The following is a 23,868-nucleotide window of genomic DNA, read 5'->3' as shown; positions in this document are numbered from 1 at the left end:
TGTGTAAAGTATAAAGAGAGCATGAAAGGTATGAATTATGAGATGAGTGAGGAGTGAAGTCCAATTCCATCAGATTCAAAATGAAGTGAGAAAGATAGATCGGGGACAAACTGTAAAAGATTTAAAAAGGAAAAAGAAACAGGCAAAATTGTTATTTTATATGATAGGCAATATAGTGAGACACTGGAGTTTATGGAGGAATGGGGTGATATGGTAGTTGTGTGGAAGATGGAGAGGGAAGAAACTTGGATTGGTGAGACTAATTCAGAGGTCACTGTAAAAGACTACAGTACTTAAATGAATGATTTGTATTTAATATGTACCTCCCTACTCTTCTAGCACAGTTGAAGATCTTTAGTGTTCATTTTTGAATGCATTGTCAGGAATAATCTAATAACTGTGAAGTAAGAAAGGGAAAGAAATGTCCTAATAAATAATACCTTCAAGCTTTTTTGAAAGAATACTTGGTAAAAATAATAACAAAATAACTTTGAAGTAAAGAATAAGATTGCTAAATAAAAAAATATGGTTTCATAAGGAACCAATTCTGTCAAACTAATTTAATCTTCTATGACAAAAGTTACTGGCCTAGTAGATGAAGTGAAATGAATAAGTATAATCTATCTTGATAGTAGTACAGTTCTGTATTTGGTCCTACATAATATATCCATTAATAAAGGTGAAGATGTCTTTTAGCACATTGATTCCTGAAGGGTCTTATTAAGAGAGCTGTTAGTAGTCAATTATTGTTGACCTAAAAATGTGATGTAAAGGATTGTTTTTCGGATTCAGCTTTACTTGTCATTTTCATCTCTCATTGAATAAGAAAAAAAATTCATGCTCCTGACACTTGTATAAAATAGCTAATGAGGAAGGTAAAGAGGTGGCCAATACATTTATTAATTCATTTAACAACAACAAAATTATTTGAAAGACTATTTTGTGCAACATACTGTCTTACCCATTAGAAAACACATAAAGATGAATTAGACACGGTACATGTCTTCAAGCTTACAGATTATCAAAAAAGAAAAAGTATGCTCATAAATAAAAGAACACAAAATTAAGCTTTATTGGAAAATGAGAGATGCCTCTTAATGCTAATCTCTTCCCTCAGTTATTTATCTCCAATTTATTCTATATGTCTAGTTTTTATTAGTTGTTTGCCTATTGTTTTCCCCATTCAAATGTGAGCTTCCTAAGAAGAAAATGTCTTTTGCCTTTCTCTGTATTCCCAGGGCTTACTCTAGTGCTTGGCACATAGTAGGTGCTCAATAAATGCTGATTGACTTACTGAAGGGTAAAATATAGTGTTCATAAAATACATAATGTCAGAACCAGCAAAGGATTCTACTTCCTAACACCTAATTTTAGAAATGAGGAAACTGATGTCTAGAGAAGTAAAATTATTTGCTTGCGATTACAAAGCTAGAAAAAAACAGAGCCCTTCCTAGAACTCAAGACTTCTCACCACAGATTCACTGTTTATTCCTCTGTGCCCCACCTTATCTTTCACAGAAGAAATATTGATCACTTTAGTTTTTCTTTGTTTTATTCTAAACTTAACAACATGCATGTTTCAACATAAAATATAGTAAGTTTTTTTTTTGGGGGGGGGGGAAATCTTATTCCAATTCCCATTCATATTAGCATGTTGCCTTCCTTTGAGCTTGGCTATTCATATCTCCCCATCAAGCTAGTGATATCCATGAAGGATAGTAGAATCCTTCTTTTGCTATCATTTGCTATCATTGTTATCATAGTATAAATTTCCCCAATATCAATAATAATGATATTAACAGTAGCAGCAGCAATTAGCATTTACACAATATTATAAGGTTTACAAAAAGTTTACAGATATTATTTCATTTTATCTTTACAATGACTCTAAGATATAGTTGATATTATTTTACCCATTTTATAGATGAGGAAATTGAGGCAGACAAAGGTTAACTAACCAGCCAAGTGTCTGAAGGCAGATGTAAACTCAGGTCTCTCTGACTCCAGGTGTAGCACTCTATATTACAGTGAACCACTGTACCATGTACTTGTCTTATGCCATTTAATATCTCCTTATTATCATTTCTGTCAATGATCAGTGTCATATTATTAATTTAACCAGTTTATTTTCCCTTAAAATTGATTAATGTATTAATTTCAATTTACTTTTATAAGGGGATAATTACTGAGAAGACATACATAAGAACAGAAATACAAAATACTCATTCTTTCCCCCCAAAACCAGTAGTATACTCTTCTCTCAACCAACTCTATCCCTGGGGTAAGTGGGTTTCAATTTAGAGTAGCTGTTACAATTATCCACTTTATCACATTCAATTCTGGATGTGGTATGGTTTTTGACAGGTCATTTCCCTTGTTTTCAAGGTCCTCTATTTTATCTGCCATTTAAATTTTCTGTTGGCTTGGTCCAGGTAAATCACTTCTTAATTCCCCTTCTTTCTTAGGCTTGGCCATTGGATCTCCAGTGGTACAACTGCCTTTTTGTGATCTCATAATCCCCTCTACTAAATGAAAGAAGACACAAGCAATGGATGGCCCCAGCCCTCCAACACCAGCTATCTAGGAAGCCATGTACTCATAGAACAATTGGATGGGAGGGAAGTCATTGCTTCCTCTCCACAATGGCTTTCTAAAGTATAGAGTTTAATCTTTCAATCTCATGGCTTGCAAGAAAGAAAAGATGACATGGATAAATCAAGTTTTAGAGTTTATAGAATAGTGGTACCATTAATATAAATTATCAAGTTTGGAGAAGAATTGGATTACTGAATAGAAAATGACGAATCATTTTTAAATGATTCTTTAAATAATAATTTAAAAATTTAAAAAAATGATAAAAAAAAGAAAATTTTAAATCAGAGGCAACTAAATAGTACAGTGAATGTATAGAATGCTAGACCTGGAGTTAGGAAGGCCTAAGTTTAAATCGAGGCTCAGATACTTGATAGCTGTGTGACTGTGGGCAAGTCAATAATGTTCTATTTGCTCTATTTTATTAAATGAGAATACTAATAGTATCTTACTTTCAGGGTTATTGTGTGGTTCAAATGAGATAACATTTGTAAATTATCATTTAAATATGAAACAAGAAAAATTATAATCTCTTGAATTAGAGGTATGAGTAGAGAGCTCCATCCAGGTAGAGATGTGGAGATAATTGCAAATATGAATTTTGAACTTAAAAGAGCCCTTAGAACTGGAAATGTAGAAAAAGGAATCATTTACATGGAGGTGATCATTATAGATACAAGTCCTAGTAATTAGTTGCAATCTGAAAACAGGAGAATAGATAGCTCACTAAGTAAAGTGCTCAGGAGGCAAGATTGTGCAATACTAATCCTTACTTTAAAAAGGGTTGGACCAGTTATCCATTATTTTGCTTCTGACACCTCTGTTAAGGAGGATGATCCTCAACCTGGAAAAGCATATAAAACATGATCATAAGATTTAGTGTTGGAAGGTATTTTAAAGATTATTAATCTAATTTCCTTATTTCTCAGATGAGTAACTGGAGGCTTAGTTAATTTAAGTGACTTGTTCTGGGTCACCATAGATAGATTGTCACCAGCATTCAGATCCAGATTGTCTGAGTCTAAATCTACTCTTAACATTTTGATACTCTGGCTGGTTAAAAAGGTGAGTCCTCCGTTTCATACATTTATTATGTAATTTAATTCATCCTTTTGTATATTTTTTTCCATCTTGGAACTTGCTGCTTCGATTTATATTTCTGACAGTTTTGCTCATCAGATTATGGTACAAAATTTATTGTTACTTTTAAAAATTTAATACTTATTTTATATATTCAGAGAAGGGAGTAATAGAAAGATTGAAGGTGACCTAAGTGTGTTTGGGAGTTACTACTTCTGATCTCTACCAGATGGGAGGCTTTTGTAGGGCTTCATGGAGTAAAAATGGGTGGGTTTTCCTTCTGGCCCCATTTGTGTGAGGGTAGAGAAGCAGGGAACCCACTTAGCTTTGGTGGGGAAGAAAGGCATCCCTTTATTTTTAAGAAGGGAAAGGAAATAGAGGGTGAGGCTCATGATCAAGAAATCTTATAGTTTTTAGCCAGTGGTGCACTGCAATTGGTGGGAGTAGAGGATTGACAAATAGAGATATTAGAGATGCAATCAAATATATATATAAAATATCAGATAAGCATATAGGGGATACAAATTGGAAAAAGGATTTTTTTATTTAATAAATGTTCATGGAGAAATTCAATAGCAGATTGTTGGGAAATGGATTTAGAACCATAATTCACCATGTATCTCAATAATTTTTTGTCAGGTGAGAGACTTAATCATAAAAACATACATAATAAAAAGATGTAGGAAAATTATATCTTTTATTTATTTCCATTGTTCTAGAAAGATTTTTCCTAACAAAAAGAATAAATTATTAGGGATAAGACAGACATTTCCAATTATAGAAAAAAATTTAAAACTGTGAAACACAAATATAGCATAATGAAAGGAAAAATAAAAACAGCATATTGGGAAAAATTTAACAGTAATTATAACAAGATAAAACTTGACATCTAAACTTAAGAGAGTAAAAAAATGCACAAAATTAGATTGTAATCAATAAAAAATAAACAAATGATATGAATATGCTTCCAAAGAGGAAACCTATATGATAAAAAATTTTTTGATTTTTTTCTACCTACTAGTGACCAAAGAGATGCAAATAACGACTGAGGTCTCCCCTTCACATTCATCAAATTGACTAAAACAATATAAAACTCAGCATTAGTGGGGTTGTAGAGACAAAGGTACACTTATTCAATGTAGATGGAATTGCAACTTCACAGAATCTTTTTGACATCTCTCAAAATGTAGTAACACTTACAAATATAACCACACCATTTGTTACAATAATTCCATTGTTGAGAAAATACCAAAAACGTCTTATAAGGAACAAAATGAGCAACTACTGTTTGAAAATTTTTATAGTAACTATTTGTAATTACAAAAACCTAGATGTCTAATAGTAGTAGAATGGTTGAATAAATTATTGTATAATAATGTAGGTAAATGTTATAATGCAAATTAAATGAATACACATGAGGAATATAAAAATATGAAAAAGAGAATCATGAAATAATACAAAATGAGAAAAGCAGAGTAATAAACCATACACTCTGATCATATAAGATGAAAACTGAACAAGAAGAATTGGACAAACCAAGGACAAACCTTACACAGAGAAAGTAGGGGTTATGATATTTATGTAATAAAAGATCTTATGAAATTTATAGATTGGATTTCATTTATTTAAATATAAATAACAAATCATTTAATTAAATGGATTAATGTTCCATATTAAGTTAATAATAAATTATTAAAAAATAAAGGAGGTCCATAGATTTTACAAGCAAAGCATTTTAAGAGGCTTAGGGAGAAAAAAAATCATTTCCAAATGAGATCTCAAAAAGGAGGTGCCTTTTTAATTGGAACTTGAAAAATGGGCAGTATTTCAATCGGGAAAAGTCTGGGCAAGTGTCTTCTAAGGATATGAGAATTGGCATGAATATTAGCATCATCAAATTAAGAAATATGTGCAGGTGATTGGGTTAGCAGTCCATGTTACCTTTGGGCAAAGGTGTGTGGAAGGGAAAATTGTGACATGAAATCAAAAGAATGGGGTGACTTCCTCCTGGGGTCCTTGAATGTCAATAAACACATTTTAACATTCTGAAACATGATATCAAGTGTCTGACACTAGTTGTTACATAGAAATGGTTTTAAAATTGTGATGAGATAAATAAATTGAGCTAATTCCTCCTGTATGTTTACTTTTCCTATAGTTTCTTGCTTAAAATATGTGGTACCTAGGGCACTTTCTTCTTATACACAGTGCTCTATAAATGTTATCCTAGGTTAAATATATTTTTTGTGTATGAATTGGCTCCAGATGATAACCCCTAAGCCTCTACAGTTTTATTTACTTTTTCTCTAGTTAGTGAAAAGATAAGAGTAGTTATATGTTGAAGATTTAATAAAATAGTAATAAGATTTGCAGTAGAACATTCCTTCCACAACTCTAGTGCTCACTCTTCTGAATACACAGACATAGACACAGACACACATAATCAGTTGGGAAGAGTAATTATATGCCTAAGGATCATATATGATAAACTTATGGGTGTGGAGAGAAGTAACATCTCAACACAGGAGGTTATGTTCAGGGAAAACTCACACAGGTTTTCCTGACTTCTTCTGATTTCATCATGATGCTCTTAATAGTCATTAAAATGACTAATTAATGGTCATAATTCCAGCACTGAGTGTGTCTTTCTTTTGGTCCCTGATGTTCTTAGCTGAGGGCTCCTGTAGTTGCATAATTTTTGTGAGGTTTTGCTCCCTGTCACTGTCTTTTAAATTTAGCTCTTCAGAACCAAGCAAGCCAATTCAGCTTCTGAAGGATAGAATATGGTGGATAGAACACTTTCCTGATAAAGGCTGGTTGAGAGGTCTTTTGCTGTAGCCAGTACACCCAGCTTTGTGTTTTTTAAGCCAGATAGAGTACTCTTAGATTAAGATTAGATTTTTTTGATATCTAAGTAATGGGTAAAAATCAAAGCCTTCTGTTACAAATAACTATTTAATTTTGAGTTAGATGCTGTTTGTTATTTTCAAGATGCTCTTTAGGTTAATTGTAAATGAATTTGAGTCAGAACAAAAGAGTATTCTTCACCTTCCTACCTATCTGCATTATTGTATGTATATCTCTCAAAAACAAAATTCAATTGCTTTTGTGTTATGTTTTAATCAGTGAAAAATCTCAGTCTCCTGACATATATACAAAAAATCTTTCTAATTAAAACTCAAAAGATTTAAGTATTTTTTATCAATGCATGAACTATGCTGATTCTAGAGAAATGATCTTGAACGCTATGCACATCCAGATAGAAAAATAAGGAATTCAAGATACAGAATAAGACAATATTGTTTTTGAACATGACTAGCTATTGTGGGAATTTGTTTAGCTTGAATATGCATATTATGAGGGTTTTGTTACTTGAAATTCTTCTCTAAATTCTCTTCTTTATGATTCTTGCAAAGGATGGCTTCAACCTAGATACTGACCAAATTATTAGTTTCTGATAAATTAGGCAACAATTAAGGAGATTTCTTTTTAGGATAAAATTCCCTAAATACAAGCCAGAGAATTTGGAAGGATTTCAATTAGGAAACTTGTTGGTGATAATTATTTCCTTCCCCACTTTGAAGTGTGTAGAAAACTTGGGTTTTTCTCCTATTTTTGATTCAAAGCCTATTTGTAGAAGAAACCATTACTAAAACTAATACTTTGCAAGAGGAATTCACATAACTAATAAAAGACAAATCCTGACATTCTACATCTAAATAATTTCTACCCTTTTTGAATATGCCCTTGGTATATTTGATATAATCAGGGGGTGAAACAACACTACTAGTAAATTTCATGTTTCACATTTGAGGGTTTGGTATTATGATTCAAGCTATGTAAAATAAAGTAATACATCCCTTCTACAATAATAACAAATAAGATTAATGGAGTAGGTTTTGCAATCTGTAATTTTAACTGTGGGAATTCTGTTTGTCAGAATTGTACCAGCTTTTTAAAAATACAAAAGCAGTATAATAAACCCTCAATCCTTTCTTTTCCAATAGATTTTTTAAGAATTTCATGAGATTGCAATTCGTAAAGTAACAGAAGAAATACTGGGCATTTGATTTTTTTCTTGTTATTTCTTGTTATGTTTGAACAGAGGAATCCATTGTTTTATTCTGCTTAAATTAGAAACCCAGAACAATATTTGGAACAGCTAAAAAACAAAAATAAAAGTGCTTGACCATTCCCCTCTTCCCTAATTTTTCTTTTAAAACAAAACCCCAGGAATAAAAACCTTTAATTGAATGCAACTTTGTTGGGAAGCTAGCAATTATTGACCTTTTTTGAAATCTTATTTTTTTTCCTCCTTATGACAGAAATTGGGTTGAACTAACTGCAGTTTAACATCCTTCCTTGAGAGGTACTGCAATGTAGTAGAGAAGAAACATTGACCATAAGAGTCTGGTAGGAAAGGTGTAAGGTGCTGAAATTTGAAGTCCAACTTTGCTGATTGATGCTTATATGACCTTGGACAGCTCCTTTGCCTTCTTTGAATGTTGGTTACCCAGTTTCTGGAGAAGGGGAGAATGGTGGGTGAGCTATCTCACAAGCTTCTTGTGAGAAATTGCTTCTGCAAGACTTGATTTGCTGTAGAAAAGTGAGATTATTGTGCCAAATGGCACTGGTGAGTTTTCCTTATGGCAAACATCTTCCTCTTTGCTTGGGAAGATGGAGTGCATGCAAATGAATTAAAGAGGGACATTTTCACATCTTAAAAGTTTTCCTAGGGTTGTCATGGGGAAGGGAAGAGGATTGTTAAGATAATTAAAAAGGACATTTCTATTTTACTTTAAATTATTCAAAACACTTTGAATGTATAATTTTTTTGAGCTTTACAAAAACCTTAAGAGGTAGTTGCTACAAGTATTATCATTACCATTTTACAGATGAAAAAACTGAGACCCAGGGGGGGGAAAGTGTAATTGCCTATGGCCATATAGCAAGTGTAATACATATGTCTCTCCTTACTTGTATGTTCAACTTGTTCTACCGTATTTGACTTCTGAGGACAGAACTAAGGACAATGAGTGGAAATTGCCAAAAGACAAATTTAGACTAGATGTAAGGAAAAATTCCTGATGATTACAGCTGTCCCAAAGTGGAGTCAGCTGCCTCAGGATGTAGATATTTCTCTCTCACTGGACGTCTTTAAGCAAAAGCTGAATATTTTTTAGAGTATGTTGCAGAGAAGGTTCTTATTCCTGCCTTGCTGAACTCTGAAATTCTGGGATTTAACAGTTTTAAGTGGCAGGTGGGAGCAATGAGCATTATTTTCACCTGAGCATCTCTATGCTTTTACATATTTAAAAATATTGTCTCATTTTGCTCATGGTGGCCATGTGGGGGTAAATATTTTCACTCCTATTTTGTAAGGGTAGTAAAATTGGGGATCAGGAGAATTCTTGATTTTCCCAGGGACATATAAGTGATAGATTTGAGAGTTGGAAGAGACCTCAATGATCTAGTCCAGGGGTCCAGATGCGGCCCGCGGGCCAGATGCAGCAGCTGAGAACGATTACCCCCCTCACCCAGGGCTATGAAGTTTCTTTATTTAAAGGCCCACAAAACAAAGTTTTTGTTTTTACTATAGTCTGGCCCTCCAATAGTCTGAGGGACAGTGAACTGGCCCTATTTAAAAAGTTTGAGGACCCCTGGGTCTAATCCCCTCATTTTATAAATGAGGAAAATAGGATCAAAAAAGTACTTTATCTAATGCCCTTTAGAAAGAGGTAAAGCAATGTCCTTGGATTTAGAGAAGATAGTTGAATAAATGCACTTCATTGAGTTGCAAATTCGTCCAATCATTATGGAAAACAATATATAATTATCCTTAAAATAGTGACTCAAATATTTGTAATCTTTGATTCAGAGAACCCATGGATAAGCACATACCTAGAAGAGATCAGAAGTAGAAAGAAAGGTGCTGTATACAACAAAATATTGACAGCAGCACTTTCATAGTAGGAAAGAACTGGAAACAATGTGAATGGCAATCAAATAGGGAATGGCTAATCAAATAGTTATATATAACTATAATGCCATATTATTACAATGGCATTCAATAAATAAATGTTAGGCGCTGAAGACCAAAGACAGAGAGTCCCTGCCCTTGAGGAGCTCACAGTTTAATGAGGAAACAATATAAAAACAATTATGTGCAAATAAGCTATATATAAGATAAGTAGAAAATAACCAACAGAATGACAGTAGAATTAAGAGGAAATTGAAAATGCTTCCTGTACAAGGTAAGATTTTAACCTGAACTAGGAGATAGACAGGTAGACCAGGAAGTAGGAAGTTGTTGAGTTGGCTAAACTTGTTTTTAAAAAATAATTATTTACTTTGTTGTAAGGAAAAGGTTGATGGTGAAGGAAGGAAAAGGAACAAGCATTTATTAAGAGTCTATTCCATAAGAAATACTTGTTCACAAATATTATAACTATTATTTGATCTTCAAAATAAAGAGGTGATATTAGTATTCCTATTTTGTAGTTGATGAATTGAGGCAAATAATAAAAGGTCATAGGGTCACAGAGCTAGTAAATCTCTGAAGTTATATTCAAACTTGTCTTTTTTAATTAAAACTTTTTAATTTCAAAATATATATACATGGATAATTTTCAACATTCACTCTGACAAAACCTTGTGTTTAACATTTGCAATTCTATATATATGTCCACAAATATCAAGCTGAACAAGAAAAATTAGATCAAAAAAGGAAAAAAAATGAGAAAGAAAACAAAATGCAAGCAAGCAACAAAAAAAGTGAAAATACCATTCAGTTCCCACTGTGTTCTCTCTGGGTGCAGATGACTTTCTTCATCACAAGACGGTTGGAACTGGCCTGAATCATCTCATTATTGATGAGAGCCATGTTCATCAAAATTGATCCTAGTACAATCTTGCTGTTGCCATGTACAGTGATCTCCTGGTTCTATTCATTTCATGTAAGTCTCTCCAGACCTCTCTGAAATCATCCTGTTGGTCATTTCTTACAGAGCAATAACATTCATAACATTCATAAACCATAACGTATTTAGCCATTCCCCCACTGATGGGCATCCACTCAGTTTCCAGTTTCTTGCCACTACAAAAAGAGCTGCCACAAACAGTTTTGCACATGTGGGTCCATTTCCCTCTTTCATGATCTCTTTGGGATACAGGTCCAGTAGAAACACTGCTAGATCAAAGGCAATGCACAATTTGATAGCCCTTTGGACATAATTCCAAATTGACAGCCAAAATAGTTGACTCAACAACTCCGCCAACAATGTATTAGTGTCCTAGTTTTCCCATATCCCCTACAATATTCATCATTATCTTTTCCTGTCATGTTAGCCAAACTTAGAAGTGAGCAGTGGTATCTCAGAGTTGTGTTAATCTGTATTTCTCTGATCAATAGTGATTTAGAGCATCTTTTCATATGACTAGAAATGACTTTAATTTCTTCATTTGAAAATTGCCTGTTCATATCCTTTGACCATTTATGAATTGGAGAATAGCTTGAATACTTATAAATTTGAGTCAATTCTCTATATATTTTAGAAGTGAGGCCTTTATCAGAACCCTTGAATGCAAATTTTTTCCCAGTTTATTGCTTCCCTTCTAATCTTGTCTGCATTGGTTTTGTTTGTACAAAACCTTTTAAATGTAATATAATCAAAATTATCCATTTTACATTCAATAATGTTCTCAGAACTTGTCTTCTTTACTGCAGGCCCTGCTCTTTAGCCACTTGCTACCTAGATGCCCAAAACATGAACAAACAAGAATGGAAAGAGGCTATATTCTCCTTCTGAGTAGGGATTGTTTCATTATTTGCACTTGTGTAGCAAGTGCCTAGCACTGTGCTAGGTGCTTAATAAATACTTGCTGATATTAGTTTATTGTGAATGGAAGGGTAAAAGTTTAGATGTTGGTCTTGTGTCTTTGGGATCAATCATATTCAATCATGCTGAATCTCTAGGTTATTTGATATTGGAGCACTAGAGATAGGAATAGGAAGATATACAAAGGTGTATTGGTCTAAGTCTTTACAGGAAAGTCTGTCTGGATTAAGGAATCATTTATACTTTTGATAACAGGCCAGAGAAAATTGTGCAGAGGAGGATATGATGAGCAAAATCATGGATGCCAGCCAAAGCACATAAATAGACTGAGCAATCCAGCATGGTAGGGAGGTAGGGAGGTGAGTGGGTAAACCACATGGGACTGTGACTGGCTAGTTAGCTCAGTTACTTATAGCACTTTCCTAATGAGGATAAAGTCATGTTTCATTTCTATGTAGATCAGTAAGTTTATCTTCTTCCCTAGCTAACCATCTTGCAGATGGGTCCTCTTGCTCATGAAAGGGAATGAATGAGAGAATAGGACCTTGTCTATACCTTCAAACACATTATTTTACATTACCTTAAAAATATGTGATTTTCACTGATGTAGCTATTTTCTTCAATGACATAAATCATGATTCTATTACATCCTAGTAGAATGTCTTCATGGATTTCTGTGAATAAAACAATTTTCCTCTTGTTACCGGCTTCTGATGGTAATACTCTCAGAACTTGAAGGCTGCTCTGTGGATAATGTGCACTTGGTCTCTGTGTCCTTACTTGAAATTCAGTAGTATGTAGCAAACTTTGTACTGGCAGAATTTTAATCTAGCTTCAGTCTGCATTTGTACTTTGCCTTCCTCTCCCTTCCAAGTTCTTCCCACCCCACCCCTCACCACAACCTGCAATACAAATCTTCCTCTTGGGGTTCCCTAGATCACTTATTTACTCTTTTCATCTTTCTACCTATTTGATTTAATTTAAGCTCTTTCTACCTTCCTAACCCTAAAATTCCCTCTTGTCTCTTTTTTGGGGGACCATCATCCTTCAAGCTTCAGAAAAATTTGTCTCTTTGCCATAAGGCTTCTCTTGATTACCCCATCCCATACCAATCTCTGCCTAATTTAAAATAAACAGTCCTTATCATTCATTTGGCATTTAATTACTTTACATTCTATGTTAAGGTTTTTGATATGTCTTATAATCTCCCCCTTCTCACCAACTAAATTATGAAATTCTTAATCACAAATTGTCCATTAAAAGCCATCTGGCCTAGTACTCTCAGTTGACTTCATTATATTATCCATTTGGCTTTACATGAAGTAGACACTTATTAAAATACTGATGACTATGTTGCTTTTTAAAATACTTATTTTTAAAAATACTTATTAAATACTGATGACCAGATTGTTTTTTTTTGAATCTAGGTAATGAAAGAAAATAATGAAAGATGTTAAATGAGTTCAAGTAGTCTAACCCATATATATCATCTCATTGGACTTTGGAGAGAAAAAAAACAAACTTGTAGATATGACCACTTAACTGTTGTGTGTGATCTTTGAGGAATAATGTATATTTAGAAAGAGCCTAGGGGGAGATGAGCAGATGTCTTGAAAAAGAGGAAAGGGGATAGATTAGACAAACTACATACCAATTCATGCTATCCTATCCAATTTGAAAATAAATTTAGAGCAAGTCAGTAAATGAATGTTTTATGAACATTTACAAATTGAAGCAGTGATAATTAGGAGTTATGTCTTCACCAAGAATATTAAAATAGTCTCATTTCTTTGTGTGACTTGGAGAGATTGGTGAAATGCTATATATATATATGTGTGTGTGTGTGTGTGTGTGTGTGTGTGTGTGTGTGTATGATAACTAGATCCTAACAAGATTTTCGACAAATGCTTATGATCATATGGTATGTGTCATAGAATCGTACAGGGTCATAGATTTAGAACTAGAAGTGTCACTAGAGGTCACTGAGTCCAAGCATTTCAGAAAAGAAGGAACAACAGCCTGAAGAGATAAAATGACTTGTTGAGGGTCATGTAGGTAGTAAAAATCTGAGGCAAGACTCAAATCCAGGTCTTTCGAACCCAAGTCAGTGCTCTGTCCACTCTATCACTAAGTGTCTGAGATCTTAGTGCTAGGATAGGAATCCAGGTTTCCTGACTCCAATTCCATGCTCTTTCCATATCATTTAAAGATCTAAGGGATCTTCAGCATAGGATAAAGAAGAATTTAAGAAGAACATCATTGGTATTCTTCAAATTTTTAAAATCTTCCAAGTAGAAGCAGGGTTAGATTTGTTTTCTGTGGTTCTAGTGCTGCTGTCTGAAATTTTCATTTGGGACAAATGGATAGAAATCTCAAAAGCTGTTGGCAAGTTGAAAATTAGTATAGCTATTCTAATAAATAATTTGGAATGATGTCCCCAAAATTACTAAACTGTGCATATCTTTTGACCTAGCAATACCATTATCAGGCTTGTATTCCCAAAATTTAAAAAAAAAGAGGAAAAGAACCTTAAAAAGTATTCATAGTGAGTTGTGTGTGTGTGTGTGTGTGTGTGTGTGTGTTTATGTGCATGTGTGTGCATGGAGGTATGAGGTGATGGTGGCAAAGAACTGGAACTAAAGAAATTTTCATCAGTCAGGGAATGATTGAAGAAACTATGGCATGTGCATTCAATTGAATACCATTGTGCTATAAGAAATGACAAAAGGGATTGATTCAAGGAAACCTGGAAAAACTTTTAAATAGAACCAGAAATAATGGTTTATGCTATGAAAATATTGTAAAAATGAACATTTTTGAAAATCTAAAAAGTCTAATCAACTGTGATTCCAGATGATGAAGAATGTTGCCCATATCCTGAGGTAAAGGTGATGAACAAAATATGAAGAATGTGACATATTTTTGGACATGTTTTTCTTGTTTTTCTTGATTACATATTTAAAATTTTTTTTCTTTGCGTATGTGTTTGTTGTGTATATGTGTTTGTTGTGGTATATGTTTGTTGTGTGAAGATGAGGAGGGAAAAACTAAATGCTTGATAATTCAAGGAATTTAAAATAGACAAAAAGGAGAAAAAAAGTTATTTTTCAAAGGAAAATGTGGTTTCTGAATCATTACTTCCATTAAAAATGAAATGAACTCTTCTTTGGGATACTTCTATTACTGAATATCTTTAACCAAAGATTATAGAACTATGGTGTTTAAAGGAACCTTGTAGAAGGATTTCTACTATTAGAGATGTCCTCCAAACTCTCCATCGACTCTAGAAATTTATTGTTATAAAAAATGGTGTAAGATCTAGGAAAATGAAGATACATAGGATTTGATGGACAGAGAGTATATGGAGATTTCAAGAAACTAGAAGTCACAATGAAATTAAGAACAGATTTAGTAGGAACTGGAAAATTGGCTCCAGAACTAATTCCAAACTCAAATAGCATGTTTGTTTAAAGTTTAATTTATTTGTACTACACAAATAAATATTTGTCTTTACAAAGACTTGTTAATCTGATTATATGATCATCTGAATAAAAAAATAAAGGATGCCCTTAAGGGGAAAAGATAATGTTTGTAAGCATCCTGAAACTTGCAGTTTAAGATGTTTGATGTAGATGAAACTTTGAGAGAGGGGAGAATGTCAAAAAGTTCAAGATCTTTTAATAATTTTTTTTAATTTTAAATTTTAAATAAAATATCAGGAAGCATATCCAAAATTTGTCTGAATGAATGACTGAAATAGAATAGGGGTGAATATTAGTAGAATAGAGGAGTTTGTGGAATTATAAGATCAAGGGTGTAGGATTAGTTTATTAATATTGATGGTAAAATCACTGATGATGGTAATAAGAAGTGGGTTGGAAAAAGAAAGCTAAGCCAAATGTTGAAATCACTGAGAGTTAGGAAAAACAAGGATGAGAGATGGAGTATGAGTGGAGGAGATTAGTTCCGAAGTTATTTAGTAATAGAGACATAACAATTATTTTGGAAGCTGCATTAAAGGGCAAAGAGTATGCTTTCTTTCTACCCCACTCCCAACCCTGCCCCATTATTGTGAGTCCAGGTTAGTGGAAGAAAGAATGGGTTCCCTTGAAATGGATTTTGAAATGAATTTTTCCTCAGTAGAAAAAACAAGTTTTAGTTAGACCCAGGAGATAAAAGGAACACTTAGGGATTCTCATTAATTCATTTAATCATTTATTAATGTGGAAAGGAGGAGCTACAAGATCCAACCATTCTCCTAGTTCAGGTGATTTAATCACAGAATGGACTTATATAAGATAAGATTTAAATATATAGACAAAAATCTCTTTGTTTATAGGAGAGAACTTAGAATGAGTAATCAAGCAAGTTTGCCATACCTATGGAGGCTTTAAATAGCTAGATAAAGGTCAAACAGTTCAAGTATGAGAATTGGATAATTCAGTCTCAATAATATTTTGGGGGTTTGCAAGCCCCCTTAAGGGCAATCGGAGATTTTCTTCCTCCCATCCCTTGTTAGCTGTCAGTTGAGCTACTAGCACTGAAGGAGAGAGTATCCAGCTTATACTAGAGATATGAATGTGAAGAGACAGTCATGCTGAGGAGGACACAGTTTCTGGAATCATGACCCATTCTGGTAAAAAGTGATGTGAGCAATAAATTCAAGAAAAAAGCAGACCTTATTTAAATTGCCTGCCCAGCTGACACTAAATCTGGGGGCTGTATGAGGACTTTGCTAAAAGAGAAAGTCTTGGTCTGGAGGCTATTCAGCATCATAAGATGTAAATAACCTTTTGCTACATGCATATTCTTTATGTATCTCACTATCCTTGAACTCCTACTTTGAAGTCATTTTCCCCATGGAAACTTGAATGCATTTGGGGGAGAGCTTGTGGAAAATGTTTTGTGCCAATTCTTGTTTCTACGCCAACATAGTGCATTCCACTTCTAAAGGAGAATTAAATCTCCTGGCTACTTATTAATGGGAAATGAGTTGATGAGGCTTGTGGGGTTATGGCAGTAGGAATAGTCACTTATACAATTGTTCTTATAATCAAAATAGTGCTCGCCTCTTGAGTTACTCCACTAACTTGCATTTAATGGTTGTGTCCTGTTCAAGGTGATTGTGAATATCACCTAATTATTTAAAATCCTCACAGGTGTGGCTACCTTTTTTGTTTTGTTTTTTGCTCAGACAGCCATGCTGTTCCTTTCTTGACCAAATCAAAGAAATTTGAATCCCATATAGAGATTACTGGCCAGATACTTCTTTTGTGTCCATTAGAACCTCATTATTCAGTGATTACATGAGCAGAGCTTGGAGGAGTAAAGGTAGGAGTGATTCTAACCCTTGTCTTTCACATATGCAAGGCATTTTAATGAAAAGTAGTCCTCTGCTGACTTTGGAATTAGGAAGTGGAATCTTGAAGAAAGCTGAGAATTTTAAAGGGTGGTAGAGAAGGGATGAGTTCTAGGAATGTGAGATAGTTTATGAAAAAGCATAAAGAAGGGGCAGCTAGTTGGTGCAGTGGATAGAGCACCAGCCCTGAAGTCAGAAGGGCCTAAGTTCAAATCTGATCTCAGCCACTTAGAACTTTCTAGCTGTGTGACCCTGGGCAAGTCACTTAACCCCAAATGCCTCAGCAAAAATAAGTAAATAAATAAGGAAAAAAGTATATAAAGAAGGAGGAAAAGACATATTGAATTCTAAGAATTATAAGTATTCCATGTTGACTTGAGTAGAAATGTGTAAGATGAAGTAATATGAAATAAATCTGCAGCTGGATTGTAAAAGTCTTTAAGTATTAGCCTAAGAAGTTTATCCTAGTGAATAGTGAGTCACTGGAGTCTTAAGTTGGGGAGCAACACGATCAAGATTGTGGTTTAGAAATTTCCATTTGATTTGACAGCTCTATAGAGAATAGATTGGAAATTAATGATAATAACAATAATAGCTAACACAAATAGAGCTTGAAGGTTTAAAAAGTATTCATAAATATATCATTTTGAAAGGACAAACAATGAAAGCAGATATTAAATTCAGAGGAGTGAGAGGTAAACAGGATGGATTTTATTAAGAACAATTTCTCCTTAATACTTCAGCCTATAGGGACATCTCCTTTCTCAGAACTCCTATGGCACTTGTGGTTTGCACCACATATTTTGGTTCTTAATTACATAGAATCCTCTCCATTACTTGTTCTTTTTGTATTAGTGACCAATTTTGAGAAGAAAAACCTTGTCACATAGTTCTTTTTGTCTCCCTCACTGCATTTTGTAAAATGCCAGGCACATGAAGAATCCAACAAGAAATTGATTGACAGGTGAGAAAGGGCACAGACACGAATCTGGTTGCATGCATGTATAACAACAATAAAAAGACCTAGATGCTTAAAGTGTTTTTTAAATGTCAAAGTCACTCCACAACCATCATGCAGTGAAGAAACTCCTGTGGATGTTTCTGATCATCCCTACTGATTATCCATCAAGCATCACATATGTCAGAGACAAGCCAGGCTGGGTGAAGCTAGGAAGGGGCTGGAATGTGCCAGGAAAGTCAAGCCATCATTCCTCCCTCCATCACCACTTTCCTCTGATGCCAGTGGAGATAGCTCAGGACCCCAAATTCAAGGGCTTTGGAACAGCATAACCCCTGCCTTTCAGATGACTGTTGTCACCTCTATAGCCATCATCGAGGGGAGCAATTACCATAAACCAAGAGCCCACTTTTTATGTCATCACTAACAAAACTGCTCACCATCTGCCACTGAAGAGCAGATAATCCTGACACCCCCAGTTCTGTTTCTAGCTCAGCCTCCACAGTCAACATTCTGGAAAGCAACTGCTGCAGAGATGCAACCTAGTGATGGTTTCTATCCTTCTTCAGCAACCACAGCTACTGAAGAATCAGAAAAAAAAGTTTTCAACTCCTAAATCCTTAGTTCTATCAAGTTGTTCAGCATCCAAACAAATATGATTTTGTTAGTGGAAACAACATTAAAGAAGATGCCTTATCATCTTTGTTGCTGCCCTAAGCTTCATAAGCCTTCCCATCAGAAATTCAGCTGAAATCTACTTGTTTTGTTAGAATATGAGCTCCTTAAAAACAGAGATTGTCTTGTTTTCCTAATTGAATCCCTGGCACTTGGCACAGTACTTTGAACATAGTAAGCATTTAATAAATTCTTTTTCATTCTTTCATTTATTTGCTGGCATTGTGGCTCTATAAAGGTGATACTAGGATGTATAAATAGGAGCTTACCACATAGGAATTATTAAATAATCTTCTCACCATACTTAGCGCTGGTCAGATCCTTACTGTGAGCAGTTTTCAGTTTCACAATTAAAAGGTGATGTGGAGATAGTTCACAGGGAATTACAGAGAGGATTAAAGAGTTCAGAAAGAAGACCTCTGAGAAAAGATTAAAGTGGGTTTGCATAGCCTGAAGAAGAAAGGGCCCAGTGTCAATTTAATAAGTATATATAACTGCTTCATGAACACAGAAGTTAGTGCTCGACTGTTATTCACTTCCAATGAGAAAAAAATTAGGGAAGGAGTTTAAATTGCAGTTTGAGAGAATTAGATCAAACATGAGGAAGGTTTTGTAAGCAAAAATTTCTAAAAGTATTGAGGAAAATTGTGGAGTCATCTCTAGAAGCTTTTAAAGTAGGATAGAGGTTCTTCTGGTTGAAGTAAGATCTTGCCCAAAGATGGAGTAGTATCCTCAAAATCTCTCAGTAAGAATTGTGTTTGTACTTGTAGATCTGGTGATGGGGTAGGGAAAGAGATATTTTCCTGTGTTTGTAATTTAAAAAAATAGGCAGCATTTAGAAGTACATAATTAAAATTATAATATCATTGTTTAGCCAGAATGATTAGTAAATTTATTTTGTTAACATTGATATTAGCATCAGTGGAGCACCTAATGTTGCATCAGATAGAGCATTTGACCTGGAGTCAGGAAGAACTGAGTTCAAATATAGTCTCATACATTCATTTGCTGGTCTGCGCTGGGCAAATCATTTAACATTTGTTTGCATCCGTTAACTCTTCTCTAAAATGGAGATAATAACATCACCTTTAACAATTGTGAGGTTGTTGTAAGGGTTAAAGAGTGAATATTTGTAATGTGCTTAGCATAATACCTGGCACATAGTAGGTGCTATATATGTTAATTATAATTATTGTTATTGAGAAAAATTCACATTCAGCCAGTAATGTGCTTAATATCACCCAGTGGTTTTGTTTTGCTGCCAGTTTTGGTTGAAATCTGAGCAATAAACATTTTTTATAAAGTTGGTCTTTCTTGCATGGGTAGACAGGTCAAACAGTTACGATTATAGATAATTTCCAGATAATTCTTTTAAAAAATAATAGGTTTTTATTTTTTAAAAATGCAAAGATAGTTTTCAATATTCACCCTTGTAAAACATTGTGTTCTAAATTTTTCTCCTTCCCTACCCTCAATTCCCCTCCTCTAGACAGTAAGTAATGTAATATAGGTTAAACATATACATTTCTTTCTTCTACACATATTTCCACATTTATTTTACTGCCAAGAAAATCAAATAAAAAAAAATTGAGGAAAAAAGCCAGCAAACAACAACAAAAAAGGTGAAAATACTATGTTATAATACAGTTAGTCCCACAGTACTCTTGGCTCTCACCATCACAAGTCTATTGGAACTGGCCTGAATCATCTCATTGTTGGAAAGCACCATGTCCATCAGAATTGATATTTGTATAATCTTGTTACCATGTGTAATGATCTCCTGGTTCTGCTCATTTCTCTTAGCTTTAGTTCATCTAAGTCTCTCCAGCCCTCACTGAAATCATCCTCCTGATCATTTCTTATGCAACAATAATATTCCATTACATTTATATACCAGGTAGCTCTTCGATGGAGAAGATGTGGGGATGGGGAAGGCTTGATGCAGCCCATACAAGTCATCTGCAAACAGGAGCTACTGAAGGACTTCAGCATCCTTAGGGTTCCTCTTTGATCTGGACTCTACCCCACTACAGTAGTGAATCCATTTGTCAAACTTAAATCTGCCAGTTTCTATGGAAGCACAAGCCCTTCTTTTACACTGATATTCTACTGGTGTTGTTGTATAGCAGTGCAATACCTGTTAATAAAGGGTTAAAGATGAATTATCATACAAAAGGCAGTGGAGAAGCAGATCCATATGCAGACCACCGTTTAAAACCAACAAGTAGCTATGAAGACAAGAAATCCAGGACATCAAAATTATATGATAGTATACTCTTATCTTATTAGCCCACACGTCCTTCCATTTGCATCTCTGCATCTCTGATCATTGACTGATGTCCCCAGGCTTAACCTGCCAATCTCAAAGCCTCAGAAGAAGTTCTCTCATCACCTCTCGCCGGAACTATTGCAGTTGTCTCCTAATTGATCCGATCTCTCTCCTCGCTAAACAAAACTCTGTGCCCCTTCCAAATCTATGTTGTTAAAGCACAGATCTAACTATTGGCAGTTCCCTGTTCAAAAAAACTTCCATGATGACCTATTGTCTACAGACTAAAATACAAATTCATCTTTTGGATATTTAAAACCTTTCACAATGTGATAAAAGCTTTCCCCACTGGTCTGATATTTACCAATATGAATATTAATTCAGTTAGTGGTGTTTGGACTCTTCAGTACTTTGAACATCCATGAATTTATCACAGTGGTTTTCGGTTTGAATTGACATTTTTCATTTCCTTAATATTATACCTTTATGAGTTACTGTGACCAAAACAATTACACACACACACACACACACACACACACACAAACACACACACACATGCCATCTCTTTGTAACCAGCTTTTTGGGGAATAAGCCTCTTAAACTTTTGCTAGCTTGCTCCTCAAAAAATAGACATAGAGTTTCTCTTTAGACCCAGAGGCTCAGCTATTTAGAGCAGGATGTTTGCCTGTTCAAATACATCATTTTTCGGATGAGGAAATTGAGACGGCAGTGTAGTGACATACGTCTTTAGGTGACAGCGTTGATATTCAAAGTGATTAAATGATTCCTTATCCAACACTCCACTATACCCTATTTTTTTTTAATCTTTTAAAAGCTTTGTTAGATCTGTAAAAGTTTGTAGTTTACCGTTTTACTGGCAGGGACTGTGAAAAAATTTTCACCTGCACACAAGAATGAGGAATTGGAAGAGAACTTTAGTGGTGGGGGTTAGGTGGAGAGACAAGAATAGTACCAATGTTTTAGCTTTTTGTGCTGATCAGGAAAGTAATTATAATAATAATAATAATAATAATAATAATAAGGATAGGAACTAGGCATGTTACTTCCTGGCTTTTGAGGATGAGGAAACTCCTTTAATCTATTTAGGTCAGCTTCTTCTCTGAAACAAATATCTTTAGTTGCTTAGAATATTGAGAGGTTAAATGACTTGCCCAGAGTCACACAGCCAATATGGGTTAGAAGAGGCATGTTAACACAGATCTTTCTGGTTTCAAGATCACCACTCCAACTATTACATCATGCTCCTTATATTACATTACATTACAGGGGTCCTCAAACTATGGCCCGCGGGCCAGATGCAGCAGCTGAGGACGTTTATCCCCCTCACTCAGAGCTATAAAGTTTCTTTATTTAAAGTCCCACAAAACAAAGTTTTTGTTTTTACTATAGTCCGGCCCTCCAACAGTCTGAGGGACAATGAACTGGCCCCCTATTTAAAAAATTTGAGGACCCTTGCATTACAACATGGATAAGAGTGCTGGCCTTGGAACTAGAAGGATCTGTGTTATTGTGCCTCTTTTGATCCATATTGGCTTTGATTTTTGAAACATGTTCTACATATATTGCCTCATTTGAGCCTTGAAACAACTCTGTGAATTAGGGTAAAGATTATTATTATCCCTATTTTATAGATGAGTAAATCAGTGCTCAGAGGGATTAGATGATTTGTCCAAAATAACTATCTAGTTATACTCCAAGGCAGAATTTGAGCCCATGTGTTCCTAACTCCAGGTCTAGCACTCTAACTGCTATCCAGGAATATTAAACTTGGGCTGCTATAATATGACAGCAGGAGCTTTAGGAGAAATTATACATTTGAGACTGAAAAAATAAGAGGATTCTGACTGAGCAAGATAATATGATCAGGGATTGCGTTAGAAATTAAAAGTCATTGGAGTCAGAATGATGTTTATTCTCAATGTAATCAATTTATTTGTTGCATGTGTGAATCAAACAGCAATCAATCATTTATTAAGCACCTAATATATACAAGGCACTGCACTAAATGTATATAAGACAAATAGTGGAACAATTTCTATTTCCAGGGAAATTATATTCCAATGGGAAAGACAGTAAATATGCATATAAATATATAGTTTAAATATGACATGAAAATGAGTACACAGTAGCTAATTACAAGGTAGTGTGGGACAAAGAACATTTGGGAGCATCACTAAAGGGTTCAGGCAGAATTTGGGATGAAACTGCATATTAAAGGACAAGAAAGATTCTATACATTTGAGGTGAGAAGGAAATGGTTCTAGGTATATGAGAACAATAATTACAAAGCTATAGAGACAAGAGATGGAATATCATATGTGAGGAACTAAAAAATAGACAGTTTTTACTGGATTGCAAATTCCTAGAAGGGGAGCAATGTTTAGTCAGGATGAAAAGGGTTATAGCCGAATTGTAGAGGACTTAAAAGGTGAGCAATAGAGTTTATAATTTATTCTAGAGGCAATAGGGAGCCTTTGGAGTAGACTGAGAAAGGAAATCAATAGTCAGATCAATACTTAAGAAAAAATGAGTTTGGTAGCTGTGTGGGGGATGTACTAGAGTAGTGTTAGACTAGAGAGAGACATGAATTAAAATAAAATATCAAAATAATAATTATCAATAATTACATTATAATTAATGTTTAGCTTATTAAAATAATTCAGACTAGAAGTGATGAGTACCGGAACAAAGATGATAACTATGTAGGGAAAGAATTATGTGGGGAAAAGAAACAGTAAAACATGGCAACTGATTGGAAATTGTCAGATAGAGAGATGGACATAGATCCGGTAAGAGGAATCAAATAGTGATTGTTTTTATATGACTCTGGTGTTTGAATGTTTCTGTTCTAGCTATAGCATCATTGAAATAATATAGTATTAGTGCTGACATTTCATAATCGTTCCCATAGTAGTTGAAGAGAGTCTTACTGAGAAGAAAGGAAAAGAGAATAAGCAATGAATTTTGAAAGATCTATTTTTATTGCTAGTAATCATAAAATGGATACAACAAAAATAAAACATGAATGATGTAAAAAAAATGGAGAGTAATTTCCTCCATAATAAAGTAAACAAAG

General features: G+C 34.3%; 1 protein-coding gene across 2 annotated transcripts in view; it reads left to right on the top strand.

Annotated features, from left to right (window-relative positions):
• The window catches only part of GRIN2B (glutamate ionotropic receptor NMDA type subunit 2B), a 661,880-nt gene that overhangs the window by 307,881 nt on the left and 330,131 nt on the right, over positions 1 to 23,868 (top strand). The window lies entirely within an intron of this gene.

This window comes from Sarcophilus harrisii, chromosome 5 (genome assembly GCF_902635505.1).
Source record: "Sarcophilus harrisii chromosome 5, mSarHar1.11, whole genome shotgun sequence".
In the NCBI taxonomy this organism is placed as follows: Eukaryota; Metazoa; Chordata; class Mammalia; order Dasyuromorphia; family Dasyuridae; genus Sarcophilus; species Sarcophilus harrisii.
The sequence above is the reverse complement of the archived record's forward strand: the minus strand, read 5'-3'. Positions and strand labels throughout refer to the sequence as shown.